The sequence below is a fragment of the Eubalaena glacialis genome, chromosome 2 (assembly GCF_028564815.1).
Source record: "Eubalaena glacialis isolate mEubGla1 chromosome 2, mEubGla1.1.hap2.+ XY, whole genome shotgun sequence".
NCBI lineage: Eukaryota > Metazoa > Chordata > Mammalia > Artiodactyla > Balaenidae > Eubalaena > Eubalaena glacialis.
In genome coordinates, this window is record NC_083717.1 from 3,959,739 (window position 1) to 3,976,230 (window position 16,492).

The window sequence follows — 16,492 nt, forward strand, 5'->3', positions numbered from 1 at the left end:
TTGTCCACTGTCTTCTAGCTCCTATTGCAGTGGTGGAGAAGTCTGATTTCCCCTGAGTCCTGATCATTTGTGCGTTATCTGCATTTTTCTTCCAGGCAGCTTTTAGTATCATTTTATCTATACTTCTCTTTTCTTTCCTATTTTTCATTTCCTCAGTTTTTGTTCTCCTTTTTGAGAGATTCTCTCAACTCTCAACTCTCCTGTTGTGTGTGTGTGTGTGTGTGTGTGTGTGTGTATATATATATGCATATATAATTATATATTTATATAGATGTAATTTTCTGAATTTTTATTCTCTAAATGGATGTTTTTAGTGAAATTGGTTCTTGCTTCATAGAACAATATCTTCTCTTATTCTGAGGCTCTGTTTTGTTTTTTAATTTTCTAAATTTTTTCTGTGGTTTGTTTTGGTCTCTGTCACTCACGTTAGAGGATTTTCTCAAATGTGTGGTGGCCCTTGGTGTCCTAATACACTGAGTGAGAAACTTAAACACTTAGAAGCTCTGTACATGTGAGTAGGGTTTGGAGATTGATGGTTTTCACCACTGTGTGATTGGGCAGGACCTAGCAATTTCATCAGGGAAACTCTAAATTGTCATTTTACGTAGACATTTCTTTTGGACTGGTTAGTTTCCTGAGAGAGGAATTCTCCGATTTCTTGGGAGGTGAACATGAGTCTTGTGGCCAGTTTTCTTTGAGGTGAGTAGGTTTGGGTGATGTCAACATTTCAGTTTGTATACTTTTATTGTGTCTCCCTGTCTTCAGTCAGGCAACTCACCTCTGTCTTCAGCAGAGTCTGCTGTCCCAGAATCCACAGATTTTCTGGTTCAGCTTCTCCACAGTGAGCTTCCTTCCCCGTGTTGTGCTGGGGAAGCTGCAATCTTCTGGCACTTTGGTTGGGAGAATTGCATTTTAACAGCTCCCTATATAAACTTCCAACTAAATCTTCCTATTTTCAGCTCTACCCTGCACCCCTGCCTCCTGATGTCTGCAAGCTTTCTGGTTTTCTGTGTGGAGAATTGACTGACTTCTTGGCTTTCTGCCCTGCAAGCTTAGGTTTTAGCGATCTTGGGGCTTTTTAGGCAGTTACACACTTCCAACGTTTTGCTGAAATCCTGTTTGCTGATGATCTTTTTTCAAGTTTTCTCTACATTTATGGCTTTAGGATTTTTGTAATTCTGTACTGTTACTTTAGTGGAGCGTCAGGGGAAATCAAAGATAAATGTGAATATTTAGGTTATCATATTTAATTGGCCACCCTTAAATGGTCTCTAGCTGTTTAAGTGGGTTATAACCCCAGGAATATAACATGTTCCTGGAGGGTAGTAACTGTGACTCATTTTCTCAAACAATGTTTAGCTTGGTGCCTAAGATCTCATAAGTGCTAATAAATCCTGTACTGATTGAAACTGGAATTCAATAAGGGCCTATTAATTACTATGCTCAAGAGGTAGAGGGATACAGATGTGAATAATTTCCCACTGAGGAAGGCCTAGTCTAGTGGGGGAATTAGAATAAGTATACATCACAGGGATAGGTTCTGTACAAGCAGTGCCATGACAGCACAAAGAATGGATATTTGGGGTAAACTTCCTGACATTTTGAAGTTGATATCAGGGATGACTGTCAAGATCTTTCACAAAATCTGCCAGAACATTGGGCTGGATGTACCATGATTTGACCAGGTACATCTTGGTCATGTCTTCAATGCCCAAGGTCTCATTCTTATTCAGAGAGTCACTCCATATTAACAATTAATTGTATTATAAGGAAAATACACATAATTGAGAAAGTAGAAACTGAAGTCTCTCCTATTCATTCATATATTTACTGTGATTTGACAAGCCTGTTAATTCTATTTTCTAAAAACCAGACTTGTATATATTCTACAATTTTTTATTTTGACCAGGTACACTCATTTCTAACTGGTCAGCAGAATCAACTCCTTCCAAGTATGTTTCTTAATGTTGAAGAACCTTTGGAACCTTGAACCTTGATGTGTCACCACTGCCCACCTGCCTTTCAATTCTGTTCATTACTGTCACTCCACAAGACTAGAAGTCAGGACAAAGCCTATTTGGAAAGGTAATGAAAATTTCTCTCTAATTTTGGAGGCCCTGAAGTATGATAATTATCAAGAATAGAGTCTGATATTTTATCGTAGGCATCTTAGTTACAGACAGGATTAAACGAGGAGAATCTTTAAGTCAAGAAGATGACGTATCTCTTACCCTAATCCTAATCATGCTGTAGCATGTCTATTCCGGTTAAACCTTTTGCAGGAGTGTCCTACCTTTGGGTTTCACCTGAACAAATACGCAAAGTAATCAAGTTACTTACAAAGCTGTATAAATACAATCTTTATAAGGGTTATGGTCTTTTTCAAGATCCGGGATGGTAAATATATCCTGTATGGGTGGTAATTAAATAAAGCCACAGTAAAATAGTATTATAATAGCTTGTTGGCTGGATGAACCTATTAGGTTTCAAACCTTCTATTCAACAACATTTAAATGGATGTGATTGTTTGAAGTGTCTAAAGGTGATTTGTACTCAGCCCATTTGCAGTTGCTAGTTCTCATGTTCATGAGGATGAAGAGCTACTTTACTAGTGATGAATGAGGAAACCACTAGAAGGAAAATGTGTCGTTTCATTCAAATCAACAGCAAAAACAAAGATTTTAGGTAGGAGGAATCTCTGGTACTAAGCTTTTTTTTTTTTTACTGGCAACTCTTCCTCTTCTTTGATTTACTCTAAAGGTTATATAGATTTATGTATTAAAATAAAGGGAAGAGGTTTTTTTTTTTTAATAAATTTATTTATTTATTTATTTTTGGCTGCGTTGGGTCTTCGTTGCTGCGTGCGGGCTTTCTCTATTACGCACATATCTGTGATACATACTTTATGTACATATAATCTGTAATTCGGGGTCCATCATTTGTTTCTACATTATTATTTCCTCCTTGACCCCCTCAAATCCTACTTCCCTGTCCCACTTGTAATAACCTTAGGAAGAACAAACAGCCACAAATTCTGTTCCTGCAAATCCTCAAGGGAGCTCTGTCAGCCACCTAATGAAGTCAGGATAACCTCGCATCACTCATCACTCATCAGTGAGTTTGTTTATTTGCCATCAGAAGTCAGTGTGACAGTTGCATTAGCTCAGCTGATGAGGAACAGAAAAGAGGGTGGACTCGGGACTCAGCTCCCCGGCTCCAAGCCTCGGCAACAGCACGGATCACAGAAATCCTCCAATCCACAGCGTATCTCCCAGGACTGAGGTCTTCATTCAACAAATATTTACTCACCACCTAGTAGACACCAGGCCCTGGAGTTACAACAGAGGAAAAAAAAATAGGCCTGGAGCAGTTCAGTGCAAAAGACTAGACCATGGGGATAATTGAGGTAGGGATCCATTTTTTTATGGACAACTGCTTTTCACAGCACCATTTATTAAATAGTTAATCATTCCCCGCTACTTTATATTGCTAGTCATACACTGAGCTCCCATGTACTCCTGGGTACGTTTCTGGGCTCTCTATGATTAAGGATTCTATTGATCTATTTGTGTATTCTTTTGCCTTTAATTTTTAAATTTACAGCAAGTTTTTTTTTTTATAAATTTATTTATTTTATTTTATTATTTATTTTTGGCCGCATTGGGTATTCGTTTCTGCGCGCAGGCTTTCTCTAGTTGCGGCGAGTGGGGGCTACTCTTCGTTGCGGTGCGCGGGCTTCTCATTGTGGTGGCTTCTCTTGTTGCGGATCCCAGGCTCTAGGTGCACAGGCTTCAGTAGTTGTGGCACATGGACTCAGTAGTTGTGGCTCGCGGGCTCTACAGCGCAGGCTCAGTAGTTGTGGCGCACGGGCTTAGTTGCTCCGCAGCATGTGGGATCTTCCCGGACCAGGGCTCAAACCCATGTCCCCTGCATTGGCAGGTGGATTCTTAACCACTGTGCCACCAGGGAAGTCCCTCTTTAGGATAATTTAATGTTGACCAAAAGAACCATGCTGGTAAAATAACCACCAAAATGAGTTTACTCAGGAATAGCAGAGAATTGTAATTTGGGACAAGAAAATTAATGGCGAACCATAGACAAGGCTGGAGAACACAGGAGAGGGGCTTGCTCATATAGGCGGAAGAGGAAATTTGGGAGGGCTGGGGTGGTTTTTCATTAGCTGCAGGTGGTGGGCAGCTGCATTGAAGGCTGGGGTCCATAAGCTGCGATGAGTGAGTGCGCCCCCTTCAGGGCTTTCCCAGCTGCATTTAAAAGGAGGTCGCCTTTATCCATTTTCAGTTTCTTTCTTAAATGTGCTTTTGCTCTTTTCTGTTCTTGAAAATTACTGAGTATTCATGCAGATGTATATGTGTGTCTGTGTGTTCTTGTTTAAACTAAGATCAAAGTACCGGGCACATAATAAGTCCTCAATAAAAGTTAATTATTATTAATAATAAGAATCCTGGACTTCCACTGATGATACAGGATGGAGGCTCAGACTATTCCTATTTCGGCATAAAGGAAGTGAACTCTTACCAGGTTGAGGCATTGGGCATATCTGAGTCACAGATTATTACAGAATATTATTGCCTTATTGTCTAGTTACCATGGTTAATTTTTCAGAGAAATGAATGCTACCTATTGGGAAACTATTGGCTAGAGATTTGTGCTTGAGAGTTAGGTGGATAAACAAAGGAGAGCTTTAAGACATGGAGGGAGACAGAAAAAATTATGGGGAAAGTATGGAAGGACTCAGATTTCCCAAGCTCCCACTCTCTCCTCTCCTTCCCCTTCAAAACCTCTCCTCAGTAGAGGATTTTATTTATTTATTTATTTATTTAACATATATGTATATATATATTTTTTAATATTTATTTGGCTGCACTGGGTCTTAGTTACAGCATGCAGGATCTAGTTCCCCAACCAGGGGTCGAACCTGGGCCCCCTGCATTGGGAGCACAGAGTCTTAACCACTGGACCACCAGGGAAGTCCCCAGTAGAGGATTTTAAGCTTAGTCACAATAAGGTACAAACTAATAACCGTTTGAAGTATTAGCCTCCCCAAGGGGTGTTTTCACTTTAACTGGGATTCAGTTTTAATTTAGACTCTACGGGGCTGCCTGTAACATGTAAAACAAGTGAGCAAAACAGCCTAGTCCAAGACCACAGGGTCTGGTGGAAGCTGTGTAAAAATTCAAGCTCAAGTTTTTGAAAATCACCATGCTAAACAAGACGTGTTGCTGGACCAGATTCAGTTTGTCGCCTGCTGGTTTATAACTCGTGGGTTAAAGAAAATCTAAATGTGGAGTGGGGGAGAGATAAATTGGGACACTGGGATTGACATATACACACAGTCCTTTTAAAAATAAGCCATTATGAATGTCTGACTTGGGCATGTTTTGGGTTTCTTTTCCCTTCCTGTGGATGTGTGGTGTGTAGTCTAGGTTAGGAGATTGATGAACAATTTGCTATTCATCTCTGAGACTTATGGTCTGTAAACTTTAATATGGAAGACTGCCTGATAGCTAATCCTATATAAAATAGACAACTAATAAGAACCTAGCACAGGGAACTCTACTCAATGCTCTGTAATGACCTGTATGAGAAAAGAATCTAAAAAGGAGTGGATACATGTATATGTATACCTGATTCACTTTGCTGTACAGCAGAAACTAACACAACGTTGTAAATCAACTATACTCCCATAAAAATTAATTAAAAACAACAACAACAACAACAACAAAGAAAATCTAAACGTGAAATTATCATCCAGTGGGTGGTTGAAAACGATATGTATGTGGGTCTTTTTTTAGGGGGGGTAGAGAGGGAAGGGTAGGAAAAATAGAGGGTTTAGTAGTGTCTCCAGGCCCTTATGTGGTTCCTGGGAGGTTCCCTGCTCTTAATCAATGGAGAGAGCTCAGGCTTCCAGGGCTGTGTAGCCCTGGTTTCAAACTCCTATTGGATGAAGCTAATTAATTGCTGCAGGACCTTAAATAAATCACTGCAACCCTCTAGTTTACTCATCTGTCTAATGAGAATGATTCATACCCTGTGGGCTATTGAGAGGGCTCAATGAAATCACACACAAAATGCCAACCTCATTATGTAGCACCAAGCACATTCTGTCAACCGCTGGTTATTGATTTCTAAAAGTGCCAGGAACCACGGTAAATAAGAGACACTCTCCCCTCTAGTGAGCAGGGCAGCCTTTAAAACAAATACTTGCATAACTAGGCATCTAGTAAATGTTGGAGCCATTCCACATTCATATAAGAAGCCATCCCCTCCATCGTGTGTGTGCAGATACATGTGAACGGGAATGAGTCCCATTTCCCATGAGATATTTCATTCTTACAGAGGCATCTATAAAAAAATAACTTCTGTGGTGACTGTAAGTCTGCTCCAATTTGAGAAATGCCTTCATGGTTTTCCAAATCAAACAAATAAAGACTCTAGTCAAGGTCAACCAACCAAGAAATAATTGTTGTACTTCAGGTAAGAATAATGCCCAGGGCTGGACACCATGGGAAATAGAGGAAAGCATGAAATCCATGGCCTTCAGGTATCAGGTGCTTTTAAAAATAAGCCATTATGAATGTCTGACTTGGGCATGTTTTGGGTTTCTTTTCCCTTCCTGTGGATGTGCGGTGTGTAGTCTAGGTTGGGAGATTGATGAACAATTTGCTATTCATCTCTGAGACTTATGGTCTGTAAACTTTAATATGGAAGACTGCCTGATAGCTAATCCTGTCATATTTTATGTAACTAATTCGTTCTATAATATAAACAAGCATTATGACCAAGAAAGATCTTAAGACCTGAAAATCAGTGGAATGAATTCTAACAGGAAAAGAAGGGTCCTGATATCTGACAGCAGCCCCGTCTGGGACATCTCTCCAGGCTCCTAGGACTTTCCTAACTTCTCGGAGTCAGTTCTTCTCTGTGAAGCAGGGATAATATCCTCTTCTTCTCAGGGACTGGGGGTGGGGGTTAAAAGAGACAATGGATGTTCACACTGAGTGAATGAGAGCTATTTCAATCACCATCCCCCTTCTCTGGTGCAGTTTGAAGTCACCCATTTCAACCCCCAGCTCTTTGTTCCGATTCTGGCCTGTTCTTGCCTGGGTTCCTGCGACAGCCTCCTTGCTGATCTCACGCCAAGCCATTCCCTATCCTGCTGCTGAAATAATGTTCCACAACCTCTTACACAGCAACTTAAGAGACTTTCAACATCTTCTTTTATGAAGGTATTACTTACATGCAGTCAAATTCATGTATTTTAAGGTATTTGACGAATTTTGGTAATTGTGTGTAATTGTGTAACCGCCATCACAATAGTCCCCCAAAACGCACCAACTGCCCCTCTGTAGTTGGGTGCCTCTCCCTACCCCCTCCTCTAGGCAAACATTGGTGGACTTTCTGTCACTATAGTTTCTTAGAATTTTATATAAATGCTTCCCATTACCTTTATTTATTTATTTATTTATTTATTTATTTATTTATTTATTTTTGGCTGCGTCGGGTCTTCATTGCTGTGCGCGGGCTTTCTCTAGTTGAGGCGAGCGGGGGCTACTCTTCGTTGCTGTGTGCGGGCCTCTCATTGCGGTGGCTTTTCTTGTTGTGGAGCATGGGCTCCAGGCACATGGCCTTCAGTAGTTGCAGCACACAGGCTCAGTAGTTGCGGCACGCAGGCTCAGTAGTTGTGGCATGCCGGACCTAGAGCACGCGGGCTTCAGTAGTTGTGGCTTGGGGGCTCAGTAGTTGTGGCTCATGGGCTCTAGAGCACAGGCTCAGTAGTTGTGGTGCACGGGCTTAGCTGCTCCGCGGCATGTGGGATCTTCCTGGACCAGGGATCGAACCCGTGTCCCCCCGCGTTGGCAGGCGGATTCTCAAGCACTGTGCCACCAGGGAAGCCCCAGCTTCCTATTACCGTTAAAAAATAAACTTTAAAATTTTAGATTTACCAAAAATTGCAAAGCTAATACAAAGAGTTTTCATATACCCCAGACCCATTTTCCCCATCACTAACAACTTACATTAATATGGCATATCTGTTATAATTAACAAACCAGTATCAATACATTATTATTAACTAAAATTCATGCTTTATTCAGGTTTCCTTAGTTTTTACCTAATACCCTTTTACTGTTCCAGGATCCCATCCAGGACACCACATGACAGTTGTTCATCATATTTCCTTGGGCTCCTATTGACTGTGACGAGTTCTTAGACTTTCCTTGTTTTTGGTGATCTTGACACTTCTCCTCATTCCTTTTTAATTTTAGATACATATTCATTTTTAATTGTGGTCTTGGAGGCCCTCTAATAGCCTATCCTACCTGTATTAGATTACTAGGGCTGCTATGACAAGGTATCACAGGCTGGGTGACTTGGAAATTTATTTCTCACAGTTCTGGAGGCCTGAAGTCCAAGATCAAAGTGTCAGCAGGTTGGTTTCTTTTGGGGCCCCTCTCCTTGGCTTGCAGACAGCCACCTTCTCAACGTGTCTTCACAAGGCTTTTCCTCTGTGTACACACATGCCTGGGGTCCCTCTGTGTGTCCAAATTTCCTCTTCCTATAAGGACACCAGTCAGATTGGATTTGAGCCCACTTTTCTGGCCTCATTTCAACTGAATAACTTCTTTAAAGACCCCATCTCCAAATACAGTCACACTGTGAGGTCCTGGGGGTTAGGGCTTCACCTGTGGATTTGAGAGGGACACAACTCTGCCTGCAACATTACCTGGTGGTCTGACCTTTCACTCTACCTCTAGCCCCAGCCCCACATTCCTCGCTCCTTTCTCCAGCATCCATCTCCAAGCTGCCCCAAGTTTAGCAGCTTTTCCACCAGTAAAGCCGACCTAGAGGAGAAACAGGTCACTTCTGCCCTGCGGCCACCACCAGTCAGTGTGCAGTGTCACTTAGAACTTCCTAAGAAATGGCTTTATTTATCTCTTGGCTAAAGGAGGTACTTCTGAATACAGAATCGCCATTCTTCTTGTTAGCCAAGCCATAAAATGCAACTACCTAGTCCTTGGAAAGTGTACTACAATTACCTTTTGTATAATTTATGTTGCTGTTTCTTTGCGGGTATCCTGAACTCATGGTCTTTCCTGGATTCAACTTGTCCTAACTACATTAACGATAACGTGTGTTGTTCCAGAGGCTCTTTTCACAGTGGGAGACTCTTTAAAGCTAGTTGCTTTGCCCTTGAGCTCTGTTTCTGGCCTCCTTAAAGGCATCCTTGTTTTTTGGCAAAACATGATGTTCCAAAACCGTCCTGATTTTTCTCGTCCCAAGACATGGAATCAGGTACCCTCCAGGATTCCTTTCTCCTATTAGTAGAGAATAATATTAGGGCCCAACAGTTGTGATTAAGTAAATAAATAAGCTGCCATTGCTGTGGGACCAGATTTAATTGTGACAGAGCTAGAAAAGATATGTCTTTTTTAAAGCCAGAGTCCATGATGATTTTTCCATCTTTACATCTGTTACTATACTTTCCTTTTCTTATCAGCAGGGAGTTTCATCTTCATATAGCGAAGAAAAGCCACTCCTTAGCAGCAAGAAGGAAAATCTCATTCTAACTGCTGAAAATTCAATTTGCCAAAACCACTCCTGGGGAACATTACCTCCTCCAAAATCATCCATTTTGACTTCTAAGCCTATTTAATTAAACCAGTACCATAACTGGAGCATTCTGAACTCTCTGGGGCCGAAGATCATCTCCAAAATCAGCGCACGAGCGCTGTCAGTGTTACCATAACCAAGCTTAAATGATTTTCCCTCTGTTTTCTAGGGACCTTGGGAGCTCAAGCAATGAAAATTTTAGCTTGCACAAAGGTTTTGCAGACAGTTCTCAATTCTCATTGAAGGGCTTTGTGTCCTCTTAATTTGGGGTTTCTTAATTATCCAAAGGCTGAACGCTCTGAATCATTCACATGTCTCTTTCATAACATTAAAAATTGAACACTTCCATTTTTAGAGCAAGCAATTTACTTCTATTGGCATTTCTTGGGTAGTCTCCCAGCCTTCAGGACAAGTGACTTACTTTAGCTCTGTTTCTGGCCTCGTTACAGGTATTCTTGTTTTTTGGCAAAACATGATGTTCCAAAACCATCCTGATTTTTCTTGCCCCAAGACGTGGAATCAGGTACTAACTGAGATCACAGCCACATTCTCAGCTGTGAGCTTCCATTGCTGTGAGTTGCCCAGACAGGGGGCACTCTTCAGCCTGTCAACACACATTTATTGAGCCTTGATGACACTCCTGGCCCAAATATATATAGGAAATAGAGGTTGGGAGATGAAAACCATTTTTTTCTTTCCTCTTAGACACCTCCAAAAGCTAGCCTAATCTTTCAGAGCCAAGGATGCAGTACAATACTTCTAAGAGGACCAGTCAACTGCTCAGTGTTCCGTGGGAATGGGGTCAGTCCTCACGATGACTCATGGTTTGAATCTGGCCTTGGATAGATCAGCAGTGGCCCTGATTGTGTGTTTGTTATACAGTGGGAGGAAAAAGAAAGGGGAGATGCGGAATAAGGAGGCAAGTCAGGAAGTGAAAGGACCACAGACATCCAGACAGGCCCTTCCTGGAGGGATTTGAATGCCAGATCTGGCCCCTGGAGGACCCCTTGGACCACACTGAAACAGACTCAGAACCCCAAGGCTGGAGCTCTTTTCCCATCCAGGGAAAGCTGATCGGAGGCTCATCTCATTCCATTCTATTTCACATGAGTCCGGGCAGCTGCTCACACTAGCACCGCCTCTTTCCTGGGATCAATACTGCACCTGCCGAGAGTGTGTTTCCTTGCACTCGGAGTGTTTAGGGAGCTAGTAGGAGAACTAGTATTTCAGACATCAAAGAAACTGTGTTTGTTTCAGAAACAAGTTTCAGCATTTAATCCTTTGGTATCTCCAGATGATGATCTTCTCTTCCTTGCATTTATTCCTTCACTAATTCATCGACTTAGCAAATATTTATCAAGATCTTTATGTGCACAGAGCAGTAATTAAGAAGCTAAGGGATTAACAAGAGCAAAATGTATTCTGTACGTAGGTAACAGCAGGAATTATAGAGTGTGACAAACCCACAATTTAGGGACAAGTTTTGACAGTGACATTCTCCGAATTTGAAGTTAATTCGAACAAAACATAAAGTGCATAAGATTAGCCATCAATAGAAGTTACTCCACCTGGACGATATGGATGTATCAGTCTCCCCTGAAATATCCACTATAACTGTAACTTTATTTGTGACTTGGGGAAACAGAACACGAGGCTGTGTTGTAATGCTGTAATGACAGAAGCATTAGTGTCTGGGAAAAAAGTTGGAAAAGTATTTACCCGCGTGACTCCAGTGCTGTCCAGGGAAGAGGAAATCATACATGAATATTCGTTATCTAGATGGAGATACCTCCAGAGACAAGGCTAATAACGCTTGCAGAGTGCTTTAGTCTACGAAGTGGCTTCGTGTACATTATCTCTGTCAACATTCACAATTGCCCCATAAACTCAGTGCCATTATCAGTTCTGTTTTATTGAGGTGGAAATGGAGGCTGGGAGGCTAAGTGACTTTCCAAGGTCACACTGCTCCAGAGGAGCAGACTACAAGTGATCTGACTTCACAGTAAGACTACTCTCCACCACCCCTTAGCTGTCTAACATGCACCAGAAAACCCCACCACCCTAAGTTAGTGGGACACGCACAGCTTCTCGGCAACACCCAACTTCCTATCTGACTCTAGGCTCACCAAGTCACCTTTTGATCAGTAATTTGGTCTCTTGGGAGAGGCCAACCTCCAGAAGATTATCATTGCACTCAGGACATGCTTCATGGGTATATAACCAGTATAGTTCCCCAGGGCTCTGTGCTTGGAAAGGCCTCTTGGTTTAATGCTTTGCTGTCACTGTCTTGAAATTTTTAAGGATTTTTGAACAAGGGGCCCAGTATTTCCATGTTTTCACCAGATCCCACAGATTAGGTTGCTGGTCCTGACTGCACAAATGATGGCTTCCGTCTGGGCACGGGTCCCTGGGTCATCAACCAATGCCTTGGGAATTTAATGGGATGTGGGATTTAGGAATGAGGACAGGAGAGGAAGTGGAGGACAGTCTTGCTGGGGGAGAAACTTTGGGAAGGCCGAGTGATAGAGCTGACAAGCCATGTTCTCAGCAGTAATACCATGTTGCAGGCTTGCTCCCTTTGGTTCATTCCAAAATATCACTGACAGAAGAGTTCTCACAGCAGGTCTGTATGCTTACTCCTTACATGTCTCCAAAGGAACCATGATTGACCTTTGACCAACACCTAGGAATGCGACCCCCGGAATCTTCTTTACGTTAGCCATTGATAATTTGTTATATATGCTTGGAGATACTGGCTCATGCTATACTGGCTGGTCAGGTTGCTTTGCACAGATCTCAAGAGTGATGATGTGCACCTGTGTTGATGAGTCTTGATTTTGGTTGTCATGGCTGGTTGTGTAGCAGAATATACTTATGTGACCTGCCCCCTATAAAGGGACAGGGACATTCCACGTAATCCCAAACAGCTCTGCCAGAGAGAAGGTGGTCCTGTGTGATCTTCAAGGAAAGACATCAGAAGCCTGTGCTGAACCTCTCTGGACACACGGATGCACATCTGTTTCCTGCTGCTTTAGCTCTGCATGCTTTGCTGTAATACATTTTAGCCATGAGTGTAACCTGCCACTGAGTCTTATGAATTCTTCTGGTGAGTCACCAAACAAAACAGTCTCCTACTAACTTCAAAAACAGTTTGTGCACCATGAAAAAATGCTCAACATCACTAATTATTAGAGAAATGCAAATCAAAACCACAATGAAGTACCACCTCATGCCAGTCAGAATAGCCATCATTAAAAAGTCTACAAATAATAAATGCTGGAGAGGGTGTGGAGAAAAAGGAACCCTCCTACACTGTTGGTGGGAATGTAAATTGGTGCAGCCATGGAAAACAGTATGGCGGTTCCTCAAAAAAATAAAAATAGAGTTGCCATATTATCCAGCAATCCCACTCCTGGGCATATACCCAGACAAAACTATAATTTGAAAAGATACATGCGCCCCTATGTTCATAGCAGCACTATTTACAATAGCCAAGACATGGAAACAACTTAAATGTCCATGGACAGATGAATGGATAAAGAAGATGTGGTATGTATATTTAATGGAATATTACTCAGCCATTAAAAAGAATAAAGTAATGCCATTTTCAGCAACATGGATGCAACTAGAGATTTTCACACTAAGTGAACTAAGTCAGAAAGAGAAAGACAAATGCCATATGATATCACTTATATGTGGAATCTAAAATACGACACAAATGAACATATCTATGAAACAAAAAGAGACTCACCGACATAGAGAACAGACTTGTAGCTGCCAATGGGGAGGGAGGGTAGGGGAGAGGGGTGGGAGTTTGGGATTAACAGATGCAAACTATTATATATAGGATGGATAAAAAACAAGGTCCTACTGTCTAGCACAGGGAACTATATTCAATACCCTGTGATAAACCATGATGGAAAAGAATATGAAAAAGAATATATGTATATATGTATAACTGAGTCACTTTGCTGTACAGCAGAAATTAAATACAACATTATAAATCAACTATACGTCAGTGAAGTTTTAGAAAATAGTTTGTGGGCTATTTTCTGCTTTTTTAGTGATCAGAGTCATGTGTTTTTATGGAATATAGTGATTTAATCATACTAAAAACAGATGATGGCAATATTTATAAAGTATAAACTTTAATCCCAATATATCTTTTCCCTTAAACCCCTTTCTAAAATTTGAAAATTGTTTGTTTTACTGAAGACTTCTAGAGTCTGGTTGGATTTGAAATGATTTTAAAAGACTTAAAAAAAAAAAACCCTATATGATTCAGATGCCATTTGACCACTTGGAGAGTATCTTTCATTTTGCAGACATGTGCACTTGCTAAAATAGACTTGGAACAGCTCACAGAGCACATACCTTTGTGTCCTCTTGGGTTGATTACTGCCATTCTTTCTTCTCCAACATTCCAGAGGTACTGACTCATAGATTACAAGTGTTTCAAAATTCTATCACATACATCCCTGCCAACCATAGCTTAATTTGTCTATCTTTGCAAAAACTTGGCCTCTAATGAGGTCTTAGGTTTATTTTATAATCCCTTTAGTTAAAAATAACGAGTTAAATTTCCTTTATAAAATATTTGTCTCTATACTTAGCTCTTATATCAATAGTATCGGTTAAGACTACAATTAAAAAACCTAAAGGTATATTTAGAATAGGTCTAATGTCTAAGTCTTCAAAGTTAATTTCTTTCACTCTATCTCTCCTGGCCATCAGGGATGCTCTTATTGATATTATGTATATGGCTATTTTACAATTTTAACACCTTTAATTAAAACTTCTTACTGAGAGACTTCCCTGGTGGCGCAGTGGATTAGAATCTGCCTGCCAATGCAGGGGACACGGGTTCGAACCCTGCTCGGGGAAGATCCCACATGCCGCGGAGCAACTAAGCCCGTGTGCCACAACTACTGAACCCGCACGCCACAACTACTGAAGCCTGCCCGTGCTCCACAACAAGAGAAGCCACCACAATGAGAAGCCCACGTACCACAACGAAGAGGAGCCCCCACTCACCGCAACTAGAGAAAGCCCGCACACAGCAACGAAGACCCAACGCAGCCTAAATAAATAAATAAAATAAATTTATTAAAAAAACAAACTTCTTACTGAGTGTTGAAATAGAGCTTTATATATATATATATATATATCCCTTGCTTTGCAGAATATGTGTATTGTAATCAGTTGACTATTAAAGGCAAGTTTCTGTAAACTAAATAGAATCTTTATACTTTCATCATCGCAGCTGAGGTCTGTGTAGAATGCTCACTACTTTACTTGATCTCTCAACTATCCTAGGAGTCAGGCGTTATGTGAAGTGAAGGAAATTGCCACTGTCCAGTGGTCATTCACTGGAGAAACTGAAGTTCATTTTGCTATCTCGTAATTCAGAAATCTTCAAAGGCTCTCCATTTCCAAGCAAATCAAGTTGGAACTCCTCTGCTCTGATTTTTTTTAAATAAATTTATTTATGTATTTATTTTTGGCTGCGCTGGGTCTTTGTTGCTGCGCACGGGCTTTATCTAGTTGCGGTGAGCAGGGGTTACTCTTTGTTGCGGTGAGCAGGGGTTACTCTTTGTTGCGGTGCGCGGGCTTCTCTTGTTGCGGAACATGGGCTCTAGGCACGCAGGCTTCAGTAGTTGTGGCACGCGGGCTCAGTAGTTGTGGCGCACGGGCTTAGTTGCTCCGCGGCATGTGGGATCTTCCCCGAGCAGGGCTCGAACCCGTGTCCCCTGCATTGGCAGGCGGATTCTTAACCACTGCTATGACTTTTAATATCTTCTGTAATCTGGCCCCATCCAACCTCCTTGACCTCATTGCTAACCATTTCCCTACATGGGCATTTAGCTCCTCGTTGCGCTTAGAACAATGCTGAGTACATAGTAAGTGTTCAGTAAATGCACACTTATGGATGGATTTTTAAAGGTAAAAACAAGATATTCCCATAGGCTATCAATGAGATACAACTCTGAGGCTATTTTAAAATATATTTCTAAGACAATTGGGACAAGTTGAACTTTGACTAAATGTTTGATATTAAGAGATTACTGTTACTATTTTTTCTTTCTTTTTTAAAAATATTGAGGTATAGTTGATATACAGTATTATATAACTTTCAGGTGTACACCATAGTGATTCACAATATTTAAAGGTTATATTCCATTTATAGTTATTATAAGATATTGGCTATATTCCCTATATTTCCATGTAGTTTATTTATTTTATACATAGTAGTTGGTACCTCTATTGTTACTATTTTTAGGTGCGATAATGGTATTGTGTTTACATTTTAAAAATCACTGTATTTTGGACTGAACTGTGTTCCCCCCAAATCCCTGCCTTGAAGCCTTAACTTCCATGAGAAGATAGGGCATTTACGGAGGGAATTACGATCAAATGAAGTCATAAGGATGGGGTCCTAGTTCAGTAAGACTGGTGTCCTTATAAGAAGAGGAAGAGACACTAGGAATGCACAGAGGAAAGGCCGTGTGAAGACACAGTGAGAAGGAGGTCGTCTGCAAGCCAGGGAGAGAGGTCCCACCAGAAACCAACCTGTCGGCATCTTGATCTTAGACTTCCAGCCTCCAGGACTGTAAGAAAATGAGTTTCTGTTTACGCCACCCAGTCTGTGGTATTCTGTTGCGGCAGTCTGAGCAGACTAATATACCTGTTTTTAAGATATCTACCTATCTATCTATCTACCTGCGTACCTACCTATCATCTGTCTAAATGGTGTGATGTCTGGGATTTGCTTCAAAATGCTTGTTGGAGTAGATGGTGATAGATGAGACACCATTGATAACTCTTAAACCTGAGGGATGGATACTTGGGAGTTAATTACACT